Below are 23008 nucleotides of genomic sequence, written 5' to 3'. Positions count from 1 at the left end.
CAACAGCAGCCTTTTAAACTCACCTGAGCTAACAGGTATGTGCGCTGGTTACTCTGCTGCGCTTAAAATTTCTTTTTTGGTTTGCTACAATGCCTTTTCTGAAACGTTGTCTCCTTCTGCTGGAACACTGACTTCTTTCATTTAATGCCTGCAGACTATAAAAGAGAACCCAACCCAAAAAGTTTGGTTGATTAGTCTGTGGCATTCTGTTAAACTGTTGCTTATGGCGGTCTCTGTGAGCTTCTCAGCGACATTCAGCCAGCCAGGTATCCTGCCTGCAGTAGATGGAATGTGGCAATGGAACGCTGGCTGCGCGTGTCATAATAGGCTCTGAGCCTTTATATACCTGTGCACAGCAGCAGCCACCTTCAGTCTGCTGCTGGACAGCCAGCAGCAGCAGCAGCAGGAGAGGTATGTAATCAGGAGCCCTCCTGCTAAGGGTAGACAGCTGCTCGTTCCACCCCACCCCCCGCCTTAATTGGTTCTCCTCCCTTCCAATGGTGTTGAGGCGGGTGGGAACAGCAGGGGGTGAAGGTGCTGTGTTTAAAGAGGTGGAGTTATGCAGATCTAAAACGCGTGGATTGCAGCAGCAGCAAGCCGAAAAGTGCAGGCATGTAAGGGATCTAGAGGTTGACAACATGTCTTCTTAACGGGAGTCCAGGAGCTCATCTCCACAAATGGACTTTTCAGGATCCTTGGGTGGCTCCGTAGTTTGAAACCAATTCTGGTTATCGCTTCTCGGCCTTTTGGCTAAGATCAAGTGTAGTATCTGTTCTTATCAGTTTAATATCTGATACGTCCCCTATCTGGGGACCATATATTAAATGGATTTTTAGAACAGGGAGATGGAAAAAGAGCTTGCTCTGTCCACTCCACGCATTGACCTGGTATTGCAGTATCTCCAGGACCGGTGCACCCCTTCTTTAATGCAGTTTCTAAAATCAGAAAGAATTGAATTCAATGTTTTTTGTTCATTTTGCTTGTTTGTCGGATTTTGGGATGGACTTTTTGGCTTTGCTTTTCTTCTCCTCATTGGATTTTTCATGTTCAAAGTTGCAGAAGCCAGATTACAAGCTCATTTTGGTTCAACTTCAGCAACTGTGCATTGCATTGCCATGTAATGTGATGCAATGCTATCTTTCTAGCTCTCCCTTTTTACTTCCTTTTGGATAAACAGACATATTAGGCAAGCATTTTGGAGCTTTCACCTAAATAACTACAGGTGGTGAGATAAGCTGCACAATATAATTGACCTTTCAGTATATTGTTGCACACACACCATCTATTTAGCAAATGCCCTTGTTATCAACAGCAGCCTTTTAAACTCACCTGAGCTAACAGGTATGTGCGCTGGTTACTCTGCTGCGCTTAAAATTTCTTTTTTGGTTTGCTACAATGCCTTTTCTGAAACGTTGTCTCCTTCTGCTGGAACACTGACTTCTTTCATTTAATGCCTGCAGACTATAAAAGAGAACCCAACCCAAAAAGTTTGGTTGATTAGTCTGTGGCATTCTGTTAAACTGTTGCTTATGGCGGTCTCTGTGAGCTTCTCAGCGACATTCAGCCAGCCAGGTATCCTGCCTGCAGTAGATGGAATGTGGCAATGGAACGCTGGCTGCGCGTGTCATAATAGGCTCTGAGCCTTTATATACCTGTGCACAGCAGCAGCCACCTTCAGTCTGCTGCTGGACAGCCAGCAGCAGCAGCAGCAGGAGAGGTATGTAATCAGGAGCCCTCCTGCTAAGGGTAGACAGCTGCTCGTTCCACCCCACCCCCCGCCTTAATTGGTTCTCCTCCCTTCCAACGGTGTTGAGGCGGGTGGGAACAGCAGGGGGTGAAGGTGCTGTGTTTAAAGAGGTGGAGTTATGCAGATCTAAAACGCGTGGATTGCAGCAGCAGCAAGCCGAAAAGTGCAGGCATGTAAGGGATCTAGAGGTTGACAACATGTCTTCTTAACGGGAGTCCAGGAGCTCATCTCCACAAATGGACTTTTCAGGATCCTTGGGTGGCTCCGTAGTTTGAAACCAATTCTGGTTATCGCTTCTCGGCCTTTTGGCTAAGATCAAGTGTAGTATCTGTTCTTATCAGTTTAATATCTGATACGTCCCCTATCTGGGGACCATATATTAAATGGATTTTTAGAACAGGGAGATGGAAAAAGAGCTTGCTCTGTCCACTCCACGCATTGACCTGGTATTGCAGTATCTCCAGGACCGGTGCACCCCTTCTTTAATGCAGTTTCTAAAATCAGAAAGAATTGAATTCAATGTTTTTTGTTCATTTTGCTTGTTTGTCGGATTTTGGGATGGACTCTTTGGCTTTGCTTTTCTTCTCCTCATTGGATTTTTCATGTTCAAAGTTGCAGAAGCCAGATTACAAGCTCATTTTGGTTCAACTTCAGCAACTGTGCATTGCATTGCCATGTAATGTGATGCAATGCTATCTTTCTAGCTCTCCCTTTTTACTTCCTTTTGGATAAACAGACATATTAGGCAAGCATTTTGGAGCTTTCACCTAAATAACTACAGGTGGTGAGATAAGCTGCACAATATAATTGACCTTTCAGTATATTGTTGCACACACACCATCTATTTAGCAAATGCCCTTGTTATCAACAGCAGCCTTTTAAACTCACCTGAGCTAACAGGTATGTGCGCTGGTTACTCTGCTGCGCTTAAAATTTCTTTTTTGGTTTGCTACAATGCCTTTTCTGAAACGTTGTCTCCTTCTGCTGGAACACTGACTTCTTTCATTTAATGCCTGCAGACTATAAAAGAGAACCCAACCCAAAAAGTTTGGTTGATTAGTCTGTGGCATTCTGTTAAACTGTTGCTTATGGCGGTCTCTGTGAGCTTCTCAGCGACATTCAGCCAGCCAGGTATCCTGCCTGCAGTAGATGGAATGTGGCAATGGAACGCTGGCTGCGCGTGTCATAATAGGCTCTGAGCCTTTATATACCTGTGCACAGCAGCAGCCACCTTCAGTCTGCTGCTGGACAGCCAGCAGCAGCAGCAGCAGGAGAGGTATGTAATCAGGAGCCCTCCTGCTAAGGGTAGACAGCTGCTCGTTCCACCCCACCCCCCGCCTTAATTGGTTCTCCTCCCTTCCAACGGTGTTGAGGCGGGTGGGAACAGCAGGGGGTGAAGGTGCTGTGTTTAAAGAGGTGGAGTTATGCAGATCTAAAACGCGTGGATTGCAGCAGCAGCAAGCCGAAAAGTGCAGGCATGTAAGGGATCTAGAGGTTGACAACATGTCTTCTTAACGGGAGTCCAGGAGCTCATCTCCACAAATGGACTTTTCAGGATCCTTGGGTGGCTCCGTAGTTTGAAACCAATTCTGGTTATCGCTTCTCGGCCTTTTGGCTAAGATCAAGTGTAGTATCTGTTCTTATCAGTTTAATATCTGATACGTCCCCTATCTGGGGACCATATATTAAATGGATTTTTAGAACAGGGAGATGGAAAAAGAGCTTGCTCTGTCCACTCCACGCATTGACCTGGTATTGCAGTATCTCCAGGACCGGTGCACCCCTTCTTTAATGCAGTTTCTAAAATCAGAAAGAATTGAATTCAATGTTTTTTGTTCATTTTGCTTGTTTGTCGGATTTTGGGATGGACTCTTTGGCTTTGCTTTTCTTCTCCTCATTGGATTTTTCATGTTCAAAGTTGCAGAAGCCAGATTACAAGCTCATTTTGGTTCAACTTCAGCAACTGTGCATTGCATTGCCATGTAATGTGATGCAATGCTATCTTTCTAGCTCTCCCTTTTTACTTCCTTTTGGATAAACAGACATATTAGGCAAGCATTTTGGAGCTTTCACCTAAATAACTACAGGTGGTGAGATAAGCTGCACAATATAATTGACCTTTCAGTATATTGTTGCACACACACCATCTATTTAGCAAATGCCCTTGTTATCAACAGCAGCCTTTTAAACTCACCTGAGCTAACAGGTATGTGCGCTGGTTACTCTGCTGCGCTTAAAATTTCTTTTTTGGTTTGCTACAATGCCTTTTCTGAAACGTTGTCTCCTTCTGCTGGAACACTGACTTCTTTCATTTAATGCCTGCAGACTATAAAAGAGAACCCAACCCAAAAAGTTTGGTTGATTAGTCTGTGGCATTCTGTTAAACTGTTGCTTATGGCGGTCTCTGTGAGCTTCTCAGCGACATTCAGCCAGCCAGGTATCCTGCCTGCAGTAGATGGAATGTGGCAATGGAACGCTGGCTGCGCGTGTCATAATAGGCTCTGAGCCTTTATATACCTGTGCACAGCAGCAGCCACCTTCAGTCTGCTGCTGGACAGCCAGCAGCAGCAGCAGCAGGAGAGGTATGTAATCAGGAGCCCTCCTGCTAAGGGTAGACAGCTGCTCGTTCCACCCCACCCCCCGCCTTAATTGGTTCTCCTCCCTTCCAACGGTGTTGAGGCGGGTGGGAACAGCAGGGGGTGAAGGTGCTGTGTTTAAAGAGGTGGAGTTATGCAGATCTAAAACGCGTGGATTGCAGCAGCAGCAAGCCGAAAAGTGCAGGCATGTAAGGGATCTAGAGGTTGACAACATGTCTTCTTAACGGGAGTCCAGGAGCTCATCTCCACAAATGGACTTTTCAGGATCCTTGGGTGGCTCCGTAGTTTGAAACCAATTCTGGTTATCGCTTCTCGGCCTTTTGGCTAAGATCAAGTGTAGTATCTGTTCTTATCAGTTTAATATCTGATACGTCCCCTATCTGGGGACCATATATTAAATGGATTTTTAGAACAGGGAGATGGAAAAAGAGCTTGCTCTGTCCACTCCACGCATTGACCTGGTATTGCAGTATCTCCAGGACCGGTGCACCCCTTCTTTAATGCAGTTTCTAAAATCAGAAAGAATTGAATTCAATGTTTTTTGTTCATTTTGCTTGTTTGTCGGATTTTGGGATGGACTCTTTGGCTTTGCTTTTCTTCTCCTCATTGGATTTTTCATGTTCAAAGTTGCAGAAGCCAGATTACAAGCTCATTTTGGTTCAACTTCAGCAACTGTGCATTGCATTGCCATGTAATGTGATGCAATGCTATCTTTCTAGCTCTCCCTTTTTACTTCCTTTTGGATAAACAGACATATTAGGCAAGCATTTTGGAGCTTTCACCTAAATAACTACAGGTGGTGAGATAAGCTGCACAATATAATTGACCTTTCAGTATATTGTTGCACACACACCATCTATTTAGCAAATGCCCTTGTTATCAACAGCAGCCTTTTAAACTCACCTGAGCTAACAGGTATGTGCGCTGGTTACTCTGCTGCGCTTAAAATTTCTTTTTTGGTTTGCTACAATGCCTTTTCTGAAACGTTGTCTCCTTCTGCTGGAACACTGACTTCTTTCATTTAATGCCTGCAGACTATAAAAGAGAACCCAACCCAAAAAGTTTGGTTGATTAGTCTGTGGCATTCTGTTAAACTGTTGCTTATGGCGGTCTCTGTGAGCTTCTCAGCGACATTCAGCCAGCCAGGTATCCTGCCTGCAGTAGATGGAATGTGGCAATGGAACGCTGGCTGCGCGTGTCATAATAGGCTCTGAGCCTTTATATACCTGTGCACAGCAGCAGCCACCTTCAGTCTGCTGCTGGACAGCCAGCAGCAGCAGCAGCAGGAGAGGTATGTAATCAGGAGCCCTCCTGCTAAGGGTAGACAGCTGCTCGTTCCACCCCACCCCCCGCCTTAATTGGTTCTCCTCCCTTCCAACGGTGTTGAGGCGGGTGGGAACAGCAGGGGGTGAAGGTGCTGTGTTTAAAGAGGTGGAGTTATGCAGATCTAAAACGCGTGGATTGCAGCAGCAGCAAGCCGAAAAGTGCAGGCATGTAAGGGATCTAGAGGTTGACAACATGTCTTCTTAACGGGAGTCCAGGAGCTCATCTCCACAAATGGACTTTTCAGGATCCTTGGGTGGCTCCGTAGTTTGAAACCAATTCTGGTTATCGCTTCTCGGCCTTTTGGCTAAGATCAAGTGTAGTATCTGTTCTTATCAGTTTAATATCTGATACGTCCCCTATCTGGGGACCATATATTAAATGGATTTTTAGAACAGGGAGATGGAAAAAGAGCTTGCTCTGTCCACTCCACGCATTGACCTGGTATTGCAGTATCTCCAGGACCGGTGCACCCCTTCTTTAATGCAGTTTCTAAAATCAGAAAGAATTGAATTCAATGTTTTTTGTTCATTTTGCTTGTTTGTCGGATTTTGGGATGGACTCTTTGGCTTTGCTTTTCTTCTCCTCATTGGATTTTTCATGTTCAAAGTTGCAGAAGCCAGATTACAAGCTCATTTTGGTTCAACTTCAGCAACTGTGCATTGCATTGCCATGTAATGTGATGCAATGCTATCTTTCTAGCTCTCCCTTTTTACTTCCTTTTGGATAAACAGACATATTAGGCAAGCATTTTGGAGCTTTCACCTAAATAACTACAGGTGGTGAGATAAGCTGCACAATATAATTGACCTTTCAGTATATTGTTGCACACACACCATCTATTTAGCAAATGCCCTTGTTATCAACAGCAGCCTTTTAAACTCACCTGAGCTAACAGGTATGTGCGCTGGTTACTCTGCTGCGCTTAAAATTTCTTTTTTGGTTTGCTACAATGCCGTTTCTGAAACGTTGTCTCCTTCTGCTGGAACACTGACTTCTTTCATTTAATGCCTGCAGACTATAAAAGAGAACCCAACCCAAAAAGTTTGGTTGATTAGTCTGTGGCATTCTGTTAAACTGTTGTTTATGGCGGTCTCTGTGAGCTTCTCAGCGACATTCAGCCAGCCAGGTATCCTGCCTGCAGTAGATGGAATGTGGCAATGGAACGCTGGCTGCGCGTGTCATAATAGGCTCTGAGCCTTTATATACCTGTGCACAGCAGCAGCCACCTTCAGTCTGCTGCTGGACAGCCAGCAGCAGCAGCAGCAGGAGAGGTATGTAATCAGGAGCCCTCCTGCTAAGGGTAGACAGCTGCTCGTTCCACCCCACCCCCCGCCTTAATTGGTTCTCCTCCCTTCCAACGGTGTTGAGGCGGGTGGGAACAGCAGGGGGTGAAGGTGTTGTGTTTAAAGAGGTGGAGTTATGCAGATCTAAAACGCGTGGATTGCAGCAGCAGCAAGCCGAAAAGTGCAGGCATGTAAGGGATCTAGAGGTTGACAACATGTCTTCTTAACGGGAGTCCAGGAGCTCATCTCCACAAATGGACTTTTCAGGATCCTTGGGTGGCTCCGTAGTTTGAAACCAATTCTGGTTATCGCTTCTCGGCCTTTTGGCTAAGATCAAGTGTAGTATCTGTTCTTATCAGTTTAATATCTGATACGTCCCCTATCTGGGGACCATATATTAAATGGATTTTTAGAACAGGGAGATGGAAAAAGAGCTTGCTCTGTCCACTCCACGCATTGACCTGGTATTGCAGTATCTCCAGGACCGGTGCACCCCTTCTTTAATGCAGTTTCTAAAATCAGAAAGAATTGAATTCAATGTTTTTTGTTCATTTTGCTTGTTTGTCGGATTTTGGGATGGACTCTTTGGCTTTGCTTTTCTTCTCCTCATTGGATTTTTCATGTTCAAAGTTGCAGAAGCCAGATTACAAGCTCATTTTGGTTCAACTTCAGCAACTGTGCATTGCATTGCCATGTAATGTGATGCAATGCTATCTTTCTAGCTCTCCCTTTTTACTTCCTTTTGGATAAACAGACATATTAGGCAAGCATTTTGGAGCTTTCACCTAAATAACTACAGGTGGTGAGATAAGCTGCACAATATAATTGACCTTTCAGTATATTGTTGCACACACACCATCTATTTAGCAAATGCCCTTGTTATCAACAGCAGCCTTTTAAACTCACCTGAGCTAACAGGTATGTGCGCTGGTTACTCTGCTGCGCTTAAAATTTCTTTTTTGGTTTGCTACAATGCCTTTTCTGAAACGTTGTCTCCTTCTGCTGGAACACTGACTTCTTTCATTTAATGCCTGCAGACTATAAAAGAGAACCCAACCCAAAAAGTTTGGTTGATTAGTCTGTGGCATTCTGTTAAACTGTTGCTTATGGCGGTCTCTGTGAGCTTCTCAGCGACATTCAGCCAGCCAGGTATCCTGCCTGCAGTAGATGGAATGTGGCAATGGAACGCTGGCTGCGCGTGTCATAATAGGCTCTGAGCCTTTATATACCTGTGCACAGCAGCAGCCACCTTCAGTCTGCTGCTGGACAGCCAGCAGCAGCAGCAGCAGGAGAGGTATGTAATCAGGAGCCCTCCTGCTAAGGGTAGACAGCTGCTCGTTCCACCCCACCCCCCGCCTTAATTGGTTCTCCTCCCTTCCAACGGTGTTGAGGCGGGTGGGAACAGCAGGGGGTGAAGGTGCTGTGTTTAAAGAGGTGGAGTTATGCAGATCTAAAACGCGTGGATTGCAGCAGCAGCAAGCCGAAAAGTGCAGGCATGTAAGGGATCTAGAGGTTGACAACATGTCTTCTTAACGGGAGTCCAGGAGCTCATCTCCACAAATGGACTTTTCAGGATCCTTGGGTGGCTCCGTAGTTTGAAACCAATTCTGGTTATCGCTTCTCGGCCTTTTGGCTAAGATCAAGTGTAGTATCTGTTCTTATCAGTTTAATATCTGATACGTCCCCTATCTGGGGACCATATATTAAATGGATTTTTAGAACAGGGAGATGGAAAAAGAGCTTGCTCTGTCCACTCCACGCATTGACCTGGTATTGCAGTATCTCCAGGACCGGTGCACCCCTTCTTTAATGCAGTTTCTAAAATCAGAAAGAATTGAATTCAATGTTTTTTGTTCATTTTGCTTGTTTGTCGGATTTTGGGATGGACTCTTTGGCTTTGCTTTTCTTCTCCTCATTGGATTTTTCATGTTCAAAGTTGCAGAAGCCAGATTACAAGCTCATTTTGGTTCAACTTCAGCAACTGTGCATTGCATTGCCATGTAATGTGATGCAATGCTATCTTTCTAGCTCTCCCTTTTTACTTCCTTTTGGATAAACAGACATATTAGGCAAGCATTTTGGAGCTTTCACCTAAATAACTACAGGTGGTGAGATAAGCTGCACAATATAATTGACCTTTCAGTATATTGTTGCACACACACCATCTATTTAGCAAATGCCCTTGTTATCAACAGCAGCCTTTTAAACTCACCTGAGCTAACAGGTATGTGCGCTGGTTACTCTGCTGCGCTTAAAATTTCTTTTTTGGTTTGCTACAATGCCTTTTCTGAAACGTTGTCTCCTTCTGCTGGAACACTGACTTCTTTCATTTAATGCCTGCAGACTATAAAAGAGAACCCAACCCAAAAAGTTTGGTTGATTAGTCTGTGGCATTCTGTTAAACTGTTGCTTATGGCGGTCTCTGTGAGCTTCTCAGCGACATTCAGCCAGCCAGGTATCCTGCCTGCAGTAGATGGAATGTGGCAATGGAACGCTGGCTGCGCGTGTCATAATAGGCTCTGAGCCTTTATATACCTGTGCACAGCAGCAGCCACCTTCAGTCTGCTGCTGGACAGCCAGCAGCAGCAGCAGCAGGAGAGGTATGTAATCAGGAGCCCTCCTGCTAAGGGTAGACAGCTGCTCGTTCCACCCCACCCCCCGCCTTAATTGGTTCTCCTCCCTTCCAACGGTGTTGAGGCGGGTGGGAACAGCAGGGGGTGAAGGTGCTGTGTTTAAAGAGGTGGAGTTATGCAGATCTAAAACGCGTGGATTGCAGCAGCAGCAAGCCGAAAAGTGCAGGCATGTAAGGGATCTAGAGGTTGACAACATGTCTTCTTAACGGGAGTCCAGGAGCTCATCTCCACAAATGGACTTTTCAGGATCCTTGGGTGGCTCCGTAGTTTGAAACCAATTCTGGTTATCGCTTCTCGGCCTTTTGGCTAAGATCAAGTGTAGTATCTGTTCTTATCAGTTTAATATCTGATACGTCCCCTATCTGGGGACCATATATTAAATGGATTTTTAGAACAGGGAGATGGAAAAAGAGCTTGCTCTGTCCACTCCACGCATTGACCTGGTATTGCAGTATCTCCAGGACCGGTGCACCCCTTCTTTAATGCAGTTTCTAAAATCAGAAAGAATTGAATTCAATGTTTTTTGTTCATTTTGCTTGTTTGTCGGATTTTGGGATGGACTCTTTGGCTTTGCTTTTCTTCTCCTCATTGGATTTTTCATGTTCAAAGTTGCAGAAGCCAGATTACAAGCTCATTTTGGTTCAACTTCAGCAACTGTGCATTGCATTGCCATGTAATGTGATGCAATGCTATCTTTCTAGCTCTCCCTTTTTACTTCCTTTTGGATAAACAGACATATTAGGCAAGCATTTTGGAGCTTTCACCTAAATAACTACAGGTGGTGAGATAAGCTGCACAATATAATTGACCTTTCAGTATATTGTTGCACACACACCATCTATTTAGCAAATGCCCTTGTTATCAACAGCAGCCTTTTAAACTCACCTGAGCTAACAGGTATGTGCGCTGGTTACTCTGCTGCGCTTAAAATTTCTTTTTTGGTTTGCTACAATGCCTTTTCTGAAACGTTGTCTCCTTCTGCTGGAACACTGACTTCTTTCATTTAATGCCTGCAGACTATAAAAGAGAACCCAACCCAAAAAGTTTGGTTGATTAGTCTGTGGCATTCTGTTAAACTGTTGCTTATGGCGGTCTCTGTGAGCTTCTCAGCGACATTCAGCCAGCCAGGTATCCTGCCTGCAGTAGATGGAATGTGGCAATGGAACGCTGGCTGCGCGTGTCATAATAGGCTCTGAGCCTTTATATACCTGTGCACAGCAGCAGCCACCTTCAGTCTGCTGCTGGACAGCCAGCAGCAGCAGCAGCAGGAGAGGTATGTAATCAGGAGCCCTCCTGCTAAGGGTAGACAGCTGCTCGTTCCACCCCACCCCCCGCCTTAATTGGTTCTCCTCCCTTCCAACGGTGTTGAGGCGGGTGGGAACAGCAGGGGGTGAAGGTGCTGTGTTTAAAGAGGTGGAGTTATGCAGATCTAAAACGCGTGGATTGCAGCAGCAGCAAGCCGAAAAGTGCAGGCATGTAAGGGATCTAGAGGTTGACAACATGTCTTCTTAACGGGAGTCCAGGAGCTCATCTCCACAAATGGACTTTTCAGGATCCTTGGGTGGCTCCATAGTTTGAAACCAATTCTGGTTATCGCTTCTCGGCCTTTTGGCTAAGATCAAGTGTAGTATCTGTTCTTATCAGTTTAATATCTGATACGTCCCCTATCTGGGGACCATATATTAAATGGATTTTTAGAACAGGGAGATGGAAAAAGAGCTTGCTCTGTCCACTCCACGCATTGACCTGGTATTGCAGTATCTCCAGGACCGGTGCACCCCTTCTTTAATGCAGTTTCTAAAATCAGAAAGAATTGAATTCAATGTTTTTTGTTCATTTTGCTTGTTTGTCGGATTTTGGGATGGACTCTTTGGCTTTGCTTTTCTTCTCCTCATTGGATTTTTCATGTTCAAAGTTGCAGAAGCCAGATTACAAGCTCATTTTGGTTCAACTTCAGCAACTGTGCATTGCATTGCCATGTAATGTGATGCAATGCTATCTTTCTAGCTCTCCCTTTTTACTTCCTTTTGGATAAACAGACATATTAGGCAAGCATTTTGGAGCTTTCACCTAAATAACTACAGGTGGTGAGATAAGCTGCACAATATAATTGACCTTTCAGTATATTGTTGCACACACACCATCTATTTAGCAAATGCCCTTGTTATCAACAGCAGCCTTTTAAACTCACCTGAGCTAACAGGTATGTGCGCTGGTTACTCTGCTGCGCTTAAAATTTCTTTTTTGGTTTGCTACAATGCCTTTTCTGAAACGTTGTCTCCTTCTGCTGGAACACTGACTTCTTTCATTTAATGCCTGCAGACTATAAAAGAGAACCCAACCCAAAAAGTTTGGTTGATTAGTCTGTGGCATTCTGTTAAACTGTTGCTTATGGCGGTCTCTGTGAGCTTCTCAGCGACATTCAGCCAGCCAGGTATCCTGCCTGCAGTAGATGGAATGTGGCAATGGAACGCTGGCTGCGCGTGTCATAATAGGCTCTGAGCCTTTATATACCTGTGCACAGCAGCAGCCACCTTCAGTCTGCTGCTGGACAGCCAGCAGCAGCAGCAGCAGGAGAGGTATGTAATCAGGAGCCCTCCTGCTAAGGGTAGACAGCTGCTCGTTCCACCCCACCCCCCGCCTTAATTGGTTCTCCTCCCTTCCAACGGTGTTGAGGCGGGTGGGAACAGCAGGGGGTGAAGGTGCTGTGTTTAAAGAGGTGGAGTTATGCAGATCTAAAACGCGTGGATTGCAGCAGCAGCAAGCCGAAAAGTGCAGGCATGTAAGGGATCTAGAGGTTGACAACATGTCTTCTTAACGGGAGTCCAGGAGCTCATCTCCACAAATGGACTTTCCAGGATCCTTGGGTGGCTCCGTAGTTTGAAACCAATTCTGGTTATCGCTTCTCGGCCTTTTGGCACGATCTATCAGGTTTACCTGTGTGGTCTTGCCTGTGAGGTGCTCTTGGTACCCTTTCTCTCGGCCTGGGGGGATCGTTCCTCTTCGGAGGGACTTAACCCCCCTGCTGCTATTGGGAGGAAGGATTAGTCCGGGAGCAACGGGAAGGGATCCCATGAAGGCTTGCGCCTTTCAGAGAGAAGAATCGGTACGTTCCTGAGTGAAGGATGCCGGCAACGCTCACATATTCATCGGGTGATGCCCGGATGCGGAACACCGTGAGGATTGAAGTTGGAGCAGGATCGAGGACGGAGAAGAACTTGGACTACATCTGCCATAGGATTCTGCTTGGAGTTCTGGAGTTTCGGCGGGAAGACATATTCTGCTTCCAGGACAATGAGTACAAGGGGACTTATACCATCACCTTCAAGAGCCAGGGATGCTGTCACCAACTCGTACAAAAGGTAAATGAGAAAAACTACTTAGATGAATTGGATGGACTAACCTTTTGTCTCTTGTATGCCTATGACGAGATCCCTATCGTGGTGCATTTCCCGAACCCCTTTGTGGAAGCTGCAGACATCTCGACCTACCTTATCCGTTATTGTGATGATCTGAGATACCTGGGCACTGTGAAGAACGCGGTAGGCTTCTGGTGCGGCAAGAGGAGGTACATGGCCCGTCTAAAGAGGGACCCAAGCGGAGTGGGAGGAATGCTACACCCTCCCTCAACATTTGTGATCGGTAAGAGCAGAGGCTACTTATTTTACCCTGGAATGCCGGTATGTTGCAGGAACTGTGGACAAATGGGTCATACCCAAACGTCCTGCACGGGCAGGAAAGTAGACCGCTGCAATAATTGCAGCTGTTACGGACATTTAATGAAGGACTGTCCCGCTGGGAGGAAATGCAATCTTTGTGGTGAGGCGGGGCACATGTTCCGAGGATGCCCCAACAGGACCAGGACCAGGACCTACGCAGAAGCTGCATCTTCTGCAGCTGAGCCGATGCGCCCGCCGGTCTTCACTGGCGGGCCGGCGTCGGAGGGCGGTTCGAAGGGCGAGAAGGCTGGGATGGAGCAGGGAGCCGGAGGCCCCTCGGGGGCGGCCCCTGCATCGAAGTCCCTTAACGATGGGCGGACCTCGCATGGACCGGAGCGGAGGGGTCCTCCTTCTGGGAGGGTATCCTCCGTGTCGATGGTTCCCGATACCGATCCTGTTGGGCTGGAGGGTGGTGCCCCTGTGCGGTTGGCTACAGGGGACCACGCAGCGATGGCCTCAGGATCTTCCAGGGCGATTAGCCAGCCAGATGAGGGGGCTTTGCTTCTAGGTGGCGAACATCAGGGAATCTGTGTTGGTGATCTTATCCTGATGGACCAGTCTCTCCCCCTGGAGGAGGTGGAGGAAGAGGAGGACTGCACCAGTGACCTGGTGGAGTCTGCCCCGAAAAAGAGACGGAATGTCGAAGCCCCAGCGTCTCCTGGAATGTGGCTGGGAACCGTGACCTACGAGGGGGCAACCGCCAGCTCACAGAATATCGAGTCGTTTGGGTCCTCTAGCCCGGATGTTCTGGAGCAATTTGACATACAGGGCTTTGAGTCAGGTGTCCTCATGGAAGATCCACCACCCTGACCTATGAATGCCCACATTAAGACTTGTCTCACTGAATGTGAGGTCATTAAAGAGCCCAGTTCGTAGGGCTGCTCTATTTAAGTACTTAGAAACCACTGACTTTGACATATGTTTATTACAGGAATGCGGGATACAACATGCACTAAATTATAATGACATCAAGACAGATTGGAGACTGGGGCCCTCCATCTGGTCTGGCTCCAATGACAACAAGTCAGCGGGGGTGGGCTTCCTCTGTCGTGGGAGAAATATTACTATAAATACTGTCACAGAAATAGTACCAGGCAGAGTGGTTTTAGTGCATTTTAAATTTAATGGTTTTACCCTACGTGTAATGAATGTTTATGCTTCCCCTGATAAGCAAGAGAGAATTAATTTATTTGGGATATTGCCATTGTACTGTACTGGGTCATCTCCCCTGATCGTAGGGGGTGATTTTAATTGTCTTTGTGCTAGTGAACAACGAGCGGGGGGTGACCCTTTACGCAAATTGGATAAGTCATGTCATCTATTGAAAGATTTTATAACTGATTTTAAATTATGCGATGCGTGGAGGTCACTTCTGCCGACGGACCCTGGTTATACGTGGTCCGGAAGAGGGGTGTCTTCCAGGATCGATTTTATTTTCCTATCAGATGATTTTAACCCTGTAAAATGTGTTTTAACATCAAATATATTTTCTGACCATAAGGGCTTGGAGGTGCACCTAGAATACCGGGATGAACAGAGGGTCAACAGGGGCCTCTGGCGTCTAAGTACTTACCTGCTGGAGGACCCTCTGATTCGACAAGACTTTGGTAAAGCCTATCAAGCCTGGCGGCGACAAAAACCTTCTGATGCCCCTATGGTAACCTGGTGGGAAAATTTGAAAAAAAAAGTCAGAATGTTTTTTATAAAAGCAGGGAGACGTAAAGCTAGAGAGAAAAAAAGATGTTTTAGTGATCTTAACACCAAACTGCAAACACTTTTTAAATTCAAAGAGCTAGGGGTGGAGGTGGGAGATGATATTGCTAGCCTAAAAACTGAAATCCAGAACTGCATAGACACAAAGGGGAAAGAGATTATTTTTAACTCTAGAGTGCAGCACTTGGAGGAGGGGGAGAAGTGCTCTCGCTTCTTCTTCAAAAAAGTCATGGATAAAAGAGAAGTGATCACAAATCTAGAGGGTGAAACATCTATGCAGGGAATGTTGAATGCTACTTTTAACTTTTATAAGCATCTTTTTAGTAAAAAGTGTATAGATGAGTCCTTTTTATCTGATGCTCTTAATGATCTCGATTTTAAGTTAAATTTTACAGACCAGGAGTTTTTAGAACGCGATATTGTTTTAGAGGAATTATTTTATGTTTTTAAAAGTTTCTCTAAGGGCAAAGCACCTGGGTGTGATGGACTACCTGTAGAGTTTTATCTTACTTTTTGGGACATTTTAAAAGAGGACCTTTTTATGCTTTTTAAAGAAGTTTTTATTTCTGAACAGTTGCCATTTTCGTGGAGGAGAGGAGTGGTGTCTTTGATATATAAAAAAGGTGACCGCAGTACTCTAGCGAATTGGAGACCCATAACTCTCCTAAATGTTGATTACAAGGTACTTGCTAAGGTGGTTGCAGACCGGCTCAGGAGTGTCATTGCCAAACTGATCCGGCCTGAGCAGGTATGTAGTGTACCAGGTAGAAGTATTTCAGAGGTTTTAAACGTATTAAGGGATGTAATTTGGTATTCCAGAGACCGGGGTCAAAATGTAGCTCTTTTAGCCCTAGATTTTGAAAAAGCTTTCGATAGAGTCTCTCATAGATTTCTTTTTAGAGTTTTAAAAAGAATGGGTATCCCTAATATGCTTTTAAATTGTATTAAGATTTTATATAAAAATTGTTTTAGTCAAATTTCTCTTAATGGCTTTTTAACAGATGGAGTTCCCCTTGAGTCCGGAGTGAAGCAGGGATGCCCCTTGTCGCCCATCCTGTTCATCTGCGCCATGGAGCCCCTGCTGAGCGCAATAAGGAAAGACAAAGTGATTAGAGGGGTTCCTGTTCCTGGCGGAGGTGGCAGTGATGTGAGAGTCTTTGGCTACATGGATGACGTGACGGTTGTGTGCGTGGACCCTGCTTCCCTCCGGAGGGCGGTGTTGCGCATTGATTTTTTTTCCCAGGCATCCGGTTTTAAATTTAATTTAAATAAATCTGAATGTCTGACTTTGGGATCCTGGGACACCGCCCAACTCCCGCAGCTCACTATAAAACGAGACAATGTAAAAATTCTTGGAGTTGTTTTTAACGAGGAGAATGTGGGAACTCAAAGCTGGGAGAATGTCATAGAAAAAATGTCAAAGAAAATATCATTTTGGGGTTTGAGGTCCCTAACAATGGAGGGGAAAATTTTAATTATAAAATCAGTGTTGTTACCCCTCATACTGTATATAGCTATGGTGTACCCCCCCTCTGATGTTTTAATTAAAAAAATGACTAGGATGATCTTTATGTTTTTATGGAACTCCAAAATGGAAAAATTAAGGCGAGAAATAATGAGGAAGAATAAAATGAACGGCGGAAGGGATGTCCCCGACTTACATATTTATTTGTATTTAAATTATTTCTGCTTTTGTTTCAAACATTTTAATGGTAATAGTGCGCTAAGTTATTTTTTAAAATATACCTGTGGGATGATTTTTAAAAGATGGTTTAAGTTGTCGTTGAATTCCCCTGTTTTACTATGCCCCCCCAAACACCAAGCAATCTTAGAAAAGACTGTTCGATTTTATAGCCTTGGTGATTTTAAAATGGACATTTTTAAAGACCGCAAGAAGCTTTTATCTTTTCTGAGGAGGAATGAAGATGTGACCCCCATAGTAAATTTCTCAGAAGAGAGGTCGAAGCAAGTTTGGAAGAATGTCTTCGGAAAATTTTTAGCAAATGGACATAAGGACATCGCATGGATGGTGGTCCACCAGTGCCTCCCCACCAGAGAGTTTCAACACAGGAGAGGCCTGGTTGCCAAAGCCAAATGCCCCAGAGACTCATGTGTTAATGACGAAACCACCTTGCACCTTATGTGGAATTGCCCGTTTGCACAGGAACTTTGGCACAAAGTTGGGATTCTTTTAAAATGGACTTGCGGTTTAAGAGATTTTAACCATGAATATGTTTTATATGGCCTTTTTAAATGTCCGACCCCTCAACAGTATTGTATATGTTGGTGTATGATTAACTGTTTTAAAGACGCCCTTTGGAAGGCACGCAATATTTTACTTTTTAAACGTGATGCTATTTCTGTGAAGGATTGTCTTAAAATTGCTTTTAGTCAGATGTATATTTATTACTTGAGGGATGTCAAATGTATTGGGAGGAGGGATGCTAATCGTATATGGGGTTTTTATGGGTGGAATTCTGTGTTTTATTAATGTATTTGTGTTGCTGTTTTTTGATTGTAAACCATCTTTTACGCACATAATAAAATATGTTGAAACCTGATCTGTTCTTATCAGTTTAATATCTGATACGTCCCCTATCTGGGGACCATATATTAAATGGATTTTTAGAACAGGGAGATGGAAAAAGAGCTTGCTCTGTCCACTCCACGCATTGACCTGGTATTGCAGTATCTCCAGGACCGGTGCACCCCTTCTTTAATGCAGTTTCTAAAATCAGAAAGAATTGAATTCAATGTTTTTTGTTCATTTTGCTTGTTTGTCGGATTTTGGGATGGACTCTTTGGCTTTGCTTTTCTTCTCCTCATTGGATTTTTCATGTTCAAAGTTGCAGAAGCCAGATTACAAGCTCATTTTGGTTCAACTTCAGCAACTGTGCATTGCATTGCCATGTAATGTGATGCAATGCTATCTTTCTAGCTCTCCCTTTTTACTTCCTTTTGGATAAACAGACATATTAGGCAAGCATTTTGGAGCTTTCACCTAAATAACTACAGGTGGTGAGATAAGCTGCACAATATAATTGACCTTTCAGTATATTGTTGCACACACACCATCTATTTAGCAAATGCCCTTGTTATCAACAGCAGCCTTTTAAACTCACCTGAGCTAACAGGTATGTGCGCTGGTTACTCTGCTGCGCTTAAAATTTCTTTTTTGGTTTGCTACAATGCCTTTTCTGAAACGTTGTCTCCTTCTGCTGGAACACTGACTTCTTTCATTTAATGCCTGCAGACTATAAAAGAGAACCCAACCCAAAAAGTTTGGTTGATTAGTCTGTGGCATTCTGTTAAACTGTTGCTTATGGCGGTCTCTGTGAGCTTCTCAGCGACATTCAGCCAGCCAGGTATCCTGCCTGCAGTAGATGGAATGTGGCAATGGAACGCTGGCTGCGCGTGTCATAATAGGCTCTGAGCCTTTATATACCTGTGCACAGCAGCAGCCACCTTCAGTCTGCTGCTGGACAGCCAGCAGCAGCAGCAGGAGAGGTATGTAATCAGGAGCCATCCTGCTAAGGGTAGACAGCTGCTCGTTCCACCCCACCCCCCGCCTTAATTGGTTCTCCTCCCTTCCAACGGTGTTGAGGCGGGTGGGAACAGCAGGGGGTGAAGGTGCTGTGTTTAAAGAGGTGGAGTTATGCAGATCTAAAACGCGTGGATTGCAGCAGCAGCAAGCCGAAAAGTGCAGGCATGTAAGGGATCTAGAGGTTGACAACATGTCTTCTTAACGGGAGTCCAGGAGCTCATCTCCACAAATGGACTTTTCAGGATCCTTGGGTGGCTCCGTAGTTTGAAACCAATTCTGGTTATCGCTTCTCGGCCTTTTGGCTAAGATCAAGTGTAGTATCTGTTCTTATCAGTTTAATACCTGATACGTCCCCTATCTGGGGACCATATATTAAATGGATTTTTAGAACAGGGAGATGGAAAAAGAGCTTGCTCTGTCCACTCCACGCATTGACCTGGTATTGCAGTATCTCCAGGACCGGTGCACCCCTTCTTTAATGCAGTTTCTAAAATCAGAAAGAATTGAATTCAATGTTTTTTGTTCATTTTGCTTGTTTGTCGGATTTTGGGATGGACTCTTTGGCTTTGCTTTTCTTCTCCTCATTGGATTTTTCATGTTCAAAGTTGCAGAAGCCAGATTACAAGCTCATTTTGGTTCAACTTCAGCAACTGTGCATTGCATTGCCATGTAATGTGATGCAATGCTATCTTTCTAGCTCTCCCTTTTTACTTCCTTTTGGATAAACAGACATATTAGGCAAGCATTTTGGAGCTTTCACCTAAATAACTACAGGTGGTGAGATAAGCTGCACAATATAATTGACCTTTCAGTATATTGTTGCACACACACCATCTATTTAGCAAATGCCCTTGTTATCAACAGCAGCCTTTTAAACTCACCTGAGCTAACAGGTATGTGCGCTGGTTACTCTGCTGTGCTTAAAATTTCTTTTTTGGTTTGCTACAATGCCTTTTCTGAAACGTTGTCTCCTTCTGCTGGAACACTGACTTCTTTCATTTAATGCCTGCAGACTATAAAAGAGAACCCAACCCAAAAAGTTTGGTTGATTAGTCTGTGGCATTCTGTTAAACTGTTGCTTATGGCGGTGTTAGGATCATTCAGCCATGGAGGGTCCTTGTTGGAGTCGGGGTATCCCCGTAACAAGAAATACACAGACACGTAGTGTATAATCAAGTACTGGGAAGCCCCTGAGCGCGTCTCCCTCTATGGGTGCTGTCCCTTTATTTATAATAATAATCATTTTTTTTTTTTTTTTTTTTTTTGTCAGACATGCGCAGTAAAATGCCTTTGTTTCACAAGCAGTGAAGTGATGATTCATAACAGTGGAATGTTGATAAGAAAGTTTCATAAACAGAAAAGTGATAATTAGTAGAAGGTTGCTGAGACAGCTAAAACAAGTTACAATCTAGTTTCTGGGCGTCAGTCCAAATGTCCAGATAAGGGAAGAATAACTTCATCTGTGTCTTACATCGTAGTCTTGGGTGTAGAATAACTCCTATCATCCTCTCAGTCCCCCCTTTGATTCTTCCTTATGGACTTTTGGTAGAAGACCTGGTCCGGGAGTTCTTTTCTTTCATATTCTTGAGTCCGTGTTACAAAGCTTATTTATGCATATTAAAATAATTTTTAATCCTATTTTAAACACTACATATATGACTACTATAATTAGCACAATCTGTAATATACCTTGCAGAATTCCAGCCACCCAACCTCCAATACCCTTAAACCAGTTCTTTGGGTTGAGAAAGGAGAAGGTGTCTGACCACCAGCTATCTTTATTTTGGTCATTGTGTCTGTCATATTCATCCCGTAATCGTTGTATATCTGCCAGCTTGAACCTCATACTCATTGTACTGTTTGGATCTATGTAATGACAACAGGTTGGACCAATAATTTGACACATTCCTCCCTGGGCCGCAGTTAGGTAGTCTAACACTACAGTATGTTGATTAGTAACAATTATAAGTTGATTTTGTACAGCTATACTAGTATTAAGTATATCCATAATATCCCATATCTGATCATCTAGATAGTCGGTGGCCTGAACTAATTTATCCCACATCTGCATCAACATTGGATACACAAAGAAAGTGCTGAATATTTTATTAGGAATTCCCATTTGGACCACATGTGGCCTACCTGAAGGTCTAGGCGAGTTGTCGGCTGCTCTTTTGTATAGTGTGTGTTTAGGTACTGCTTGCATATCTACCTGCTGATTCTGAACTATAAATGTGGCCGGTGTTAAGCGTCCTAGAGTACATGTACCTTTTATTCCTACTGGGAGCCATTTGTATGCTCCATTTCCACAAATCCAGAAGGTTCCTTCAGGCAGATCCCATATTGCAGAGTGTTGGAGCACCAACCTATGTACCAAATCTAAAAATTTAGATACATTCTGAAGTATACACCAAGGGGGTTTTTGACCTAATGGACTACAGTATCCTGCATCTGGATTTTCACAAGTCGGTGTACCTGGGTCATATGCACTTGACTCATTACATAATATATTACCTGGTATTTTTGAACATGTATCATTGTTTCCATCGGGGAATAATTGTGAATATTTCCAACCATTATTGTGTATGTATTTTTCTACTATATCAGGTTTAAAAGGTTGAGAAGAAGATACTGTGCTACTAAAACTGAGTTGTATATTTTCTGTAGGAATTAACCCTAAGTCTGTTAGTCCCGTCTTATTTCTAGGAACCCATACACCTCCTTTAAACGCTAAATATTGTAAGTTGTTTATTTTTCCGGTCATATTACCTTGCCACCAGGGAAATCCCACCCACCCCACAACTGGGATGGCAACAGTGGTGTTCCATAATCTAGAATTAACGGTTTGGTTATTTGCTAATTTGTCTGAGCAATTAGTCCATGTAAACACTTCCTCAGGGGTCATGGGTACGGCCAGGAAGGGTATGCTCGTGGCTGATATTGGAGAATGCGTACAAATCCAACAGTCTGCTATTTTCTGTCCGCCATCGAGCAACCCGTTTACCAATGTCTCATGATGTTTTATAAATTTATTATCTGTAGGTTTTGGGGAACTTAGTTTATCCCACAGGTCTCCCTGATCTATCGTTATAGCTAACACAAGTACAATCACCACTATTTCTTTTTGCAATGGCTTGCATGTACCCATGCTGATTTTCCTTCCAATTTTACTGCAGTTGGAGTTGTCAATAACACCTGATATGGACCCTCAAATCTGGGTTCTAGCGTTCTTCTGTTATGTCTTTTTACGTAGACTTCGTCTCCTGGTTGCAGCTTGTGCGTTCCCTCAATGGAATCTGGATCTGGAATGGAAGAGAACACTAAAGAGTGTATTTTAGACACATGCTTACATAAATTTTGTACATAAGCAGTTAAGCTTTCAGTTTCTAACATTAAAGTCTGTGGGAAATACAATCCTGTATTGGCAACTCTACCAAACAATATTTCATGGGGGGTGAGTTTGCTCTTTCCCTGGGGGGTGTTTCTGACTGAATACAATGCTATTGGGAGACACTCAGTCCATGGTTTCTGTGTTTCTGCCATGGCTTTCTGTATTTTTAACTTAAGTGTTCCATTCATTCTCTCAACCTTACCAGAACTCTGTGGGTGGTAAGGGGTGTGTAGTTCACTTTTTATACACAACATTTTCATTACATTCTGAAAGATCTCTCCAGTAAAATGTGTACCTCTATCTGACTCGATCACTTCTGGGATACCATAACGGGGTACCAGTTCATGTGCTATTTTTACTGCAGTGACTTTAGCCGTGGCTGTATGAACTGGATAAGCCTCTGGCCACCCCGAAAACATGTCCACACATACCAGTACATACTCATAGTGTCCATGCTTAGGCATCTGGATGTAATCGATCTGAAGTCTCTGGAACGGATATAGTGGTCTTACATGGTGCTTCTGGGGGGTCTTAACAGTCTGTCCTGGATTGTGGGCTAAACAGATTTCACAAGAACCACATTTTGCTCGAGCTACCTGGCCGAACCCTGGGGCTAACCACTTCTGTCTGACCCTCTGTATCATACCGTTTGCAGACACATGTGTAGGTCCGTGGGCTTCACTGACCACAACAGGGTACCACGCTCGGGGGAGACAAAGCTCATCTCCTTTTCTCCATAGTCCTTCTTTTTCTTCTGCCCCCTGTTTCTGCCACTCTTCTTTTTCTTCTCTACTCACCTGCTGGTGGGCTTCTTTGAGCCGTGTAATTAAGTCAAATTCTGATACTGCACTAATAGTGTGGTCAGTTGTCAGAGGTTTTACTGCAGCTCGCTTAGCAGCCTTGTCGGCTCGGTCATTACCCCTAGCTATCTCGGTGTCGAGTCTTACATGTGCAGGTACTTTTATTACTGCTACTTGTTTGGTTGAGGCAGCTGATTCTAGGATTTGTCTAATCATTGAAATGTGTTTTGGCAATACCTGATTCAGTATGCCATG

At 44.2% G+C, this 23008-nt stretch overlaps 11 non-coding genes across 11 annotated transcripts; all 11 read left to right on the top strand.

The window, feature by feature from the left end:
* Positions 1-730: 730 nt before the first annotated feature.
* LOC141215075 (U2 spliceosomal RNA) lies at positions 731-921 on the top strand. Its single transcript, XR_012284221.1, has one exon. It is a non-coding gene; the product is annotated as a U2 spliceosomal RNA (small nuclear RNA).
* Positions 922-2036: 1115 nt separating this feature from the next.
* Positions 2037-2227, top strand: LOC141215062 (U2 spliceosomal RNA). Its single transcript, XR_012284210.1, has one exon. It is a non-coding gene; the product is annotated as a U2 spliceosomal RNA (small nuclear RNA).
* A 1115-nt stretch (positions 2228-3342) lies between these two features.
* On the top strand, positions 3343-3533 carry LOC141215051 (U2 spliceosomal RNA). The gene has a single exon (XR_012284199.1). It is a non-coding gene; the product is annotated as a U2 spliceosomal RNA (small nuclear RNA).
* Positions 3534-4648: 1115 nt separating this feature from the next.
* On the top strand, positions 4649-4839 carry LOC141215040 (U2 spliceosomal RNA). The gene has a single exon (XR_012284188.1). It is a non-coding gene; the product is annotated as a U2 spliceosomal RNA (small nuclear RNA).
* Positions 4840-5954: 1115 nt separating this feature from the next.
* LOC141215028 (U2 spliceosomal RNA) lies at positions 5955-6145 on the top strand. Its single transcript, XR_012284177.1, has one exon. It is a non-coding gene; the product is annotated as a U2 spliceosomal RNA (small nuclear RNA).
* A 1115-nt stretch (positions 6146-7260) lies between these two features.
* On the top strand, positions 7261-7451 carry LOC141215016 (U2 spliceosomal RNA). The gene has a single exon (XR_012284165.1). It is a non-coding gene; the product is annotated as a U2 spliceosomal RNA (small nuclear RNA).
* A 1115-nt stretch (positions 7452-8566) lies between these two features.
* On the top strand, positions 8567-8757 carry LOC141215200 (U2 spliceosomal RNA). The gene has a single exon (XR_012284318.1). It is a non-coding gene; the product is annotated as a U2 spliceosomal RNA (small nuclear RNA).
* A 1115-nt stretch (positions 8758-9872) lies between these two features.
* On the top strand, positions 9873-10063 carry LOC141215188 (U2 spliceosomal RNA). Its single transcript, XR_012284307.1, has one exon. It is a non-coding gene; the product is annotated as a U2 spliceosomal RNA (small nuclear RNA).
* Positions 10064-11178: 1115 nt separating this feature from the next.
* LOC141215177 (U2 spliceosomal RNA) lies at positions 11179-11369 on the top strand. The gene has a single exon (XR_012284296.1). It is a non-coding gene; the product is annotated as a U2 spliceosomal RNA (small nuclear RNA).
* A 6173-nt stretch (positions 11370-17542) lies between these two features.
* On the top strand, positions 17543-17732 carry LOC141215129 (U2 spliceosomal RNA). Its single transcript, XR_012284272.1, has one exon. It is a non-coding gene; the product is annotated as a U2 spliceosomal RNA (small nuclear RNA).
* A 1112-nt stretch (positions 17733-18844) lies between these two features.
* LOC141215078 (U2 spliceosomal RNA) lies at positions 18845-19035 on the top strand. Its single transcript, XR_012284224.1, has one exon. It is a non-coding gene; the product is annotated as a U2 spliceosomal RNA (small nuclear RNA).
* Positions 19036-23008: the final 3973 nt, after the last annotated feature.

This window comes from Phyllobates terribilis, unplaced genomic scaffold, assembly GCF_046119375.1.
Source record: "Phyllobates terribilis strain yellow unplaced genomic scaffold, ASM4611937v1 Scaffold_230__1_contigs__length_3167835, whole genome shotgun sequence".
Lineage (NCBI taxonomy): Eukaryota > Metazoa > Chordata > Amphibia > Anura > Dendrobatidae > Phyllobates > Phyllobates terribilis.
Note: the sequence above shows the minus strand (reverse complement) of the source record. Positions and strands in the feature narration are given on the sequence as shown.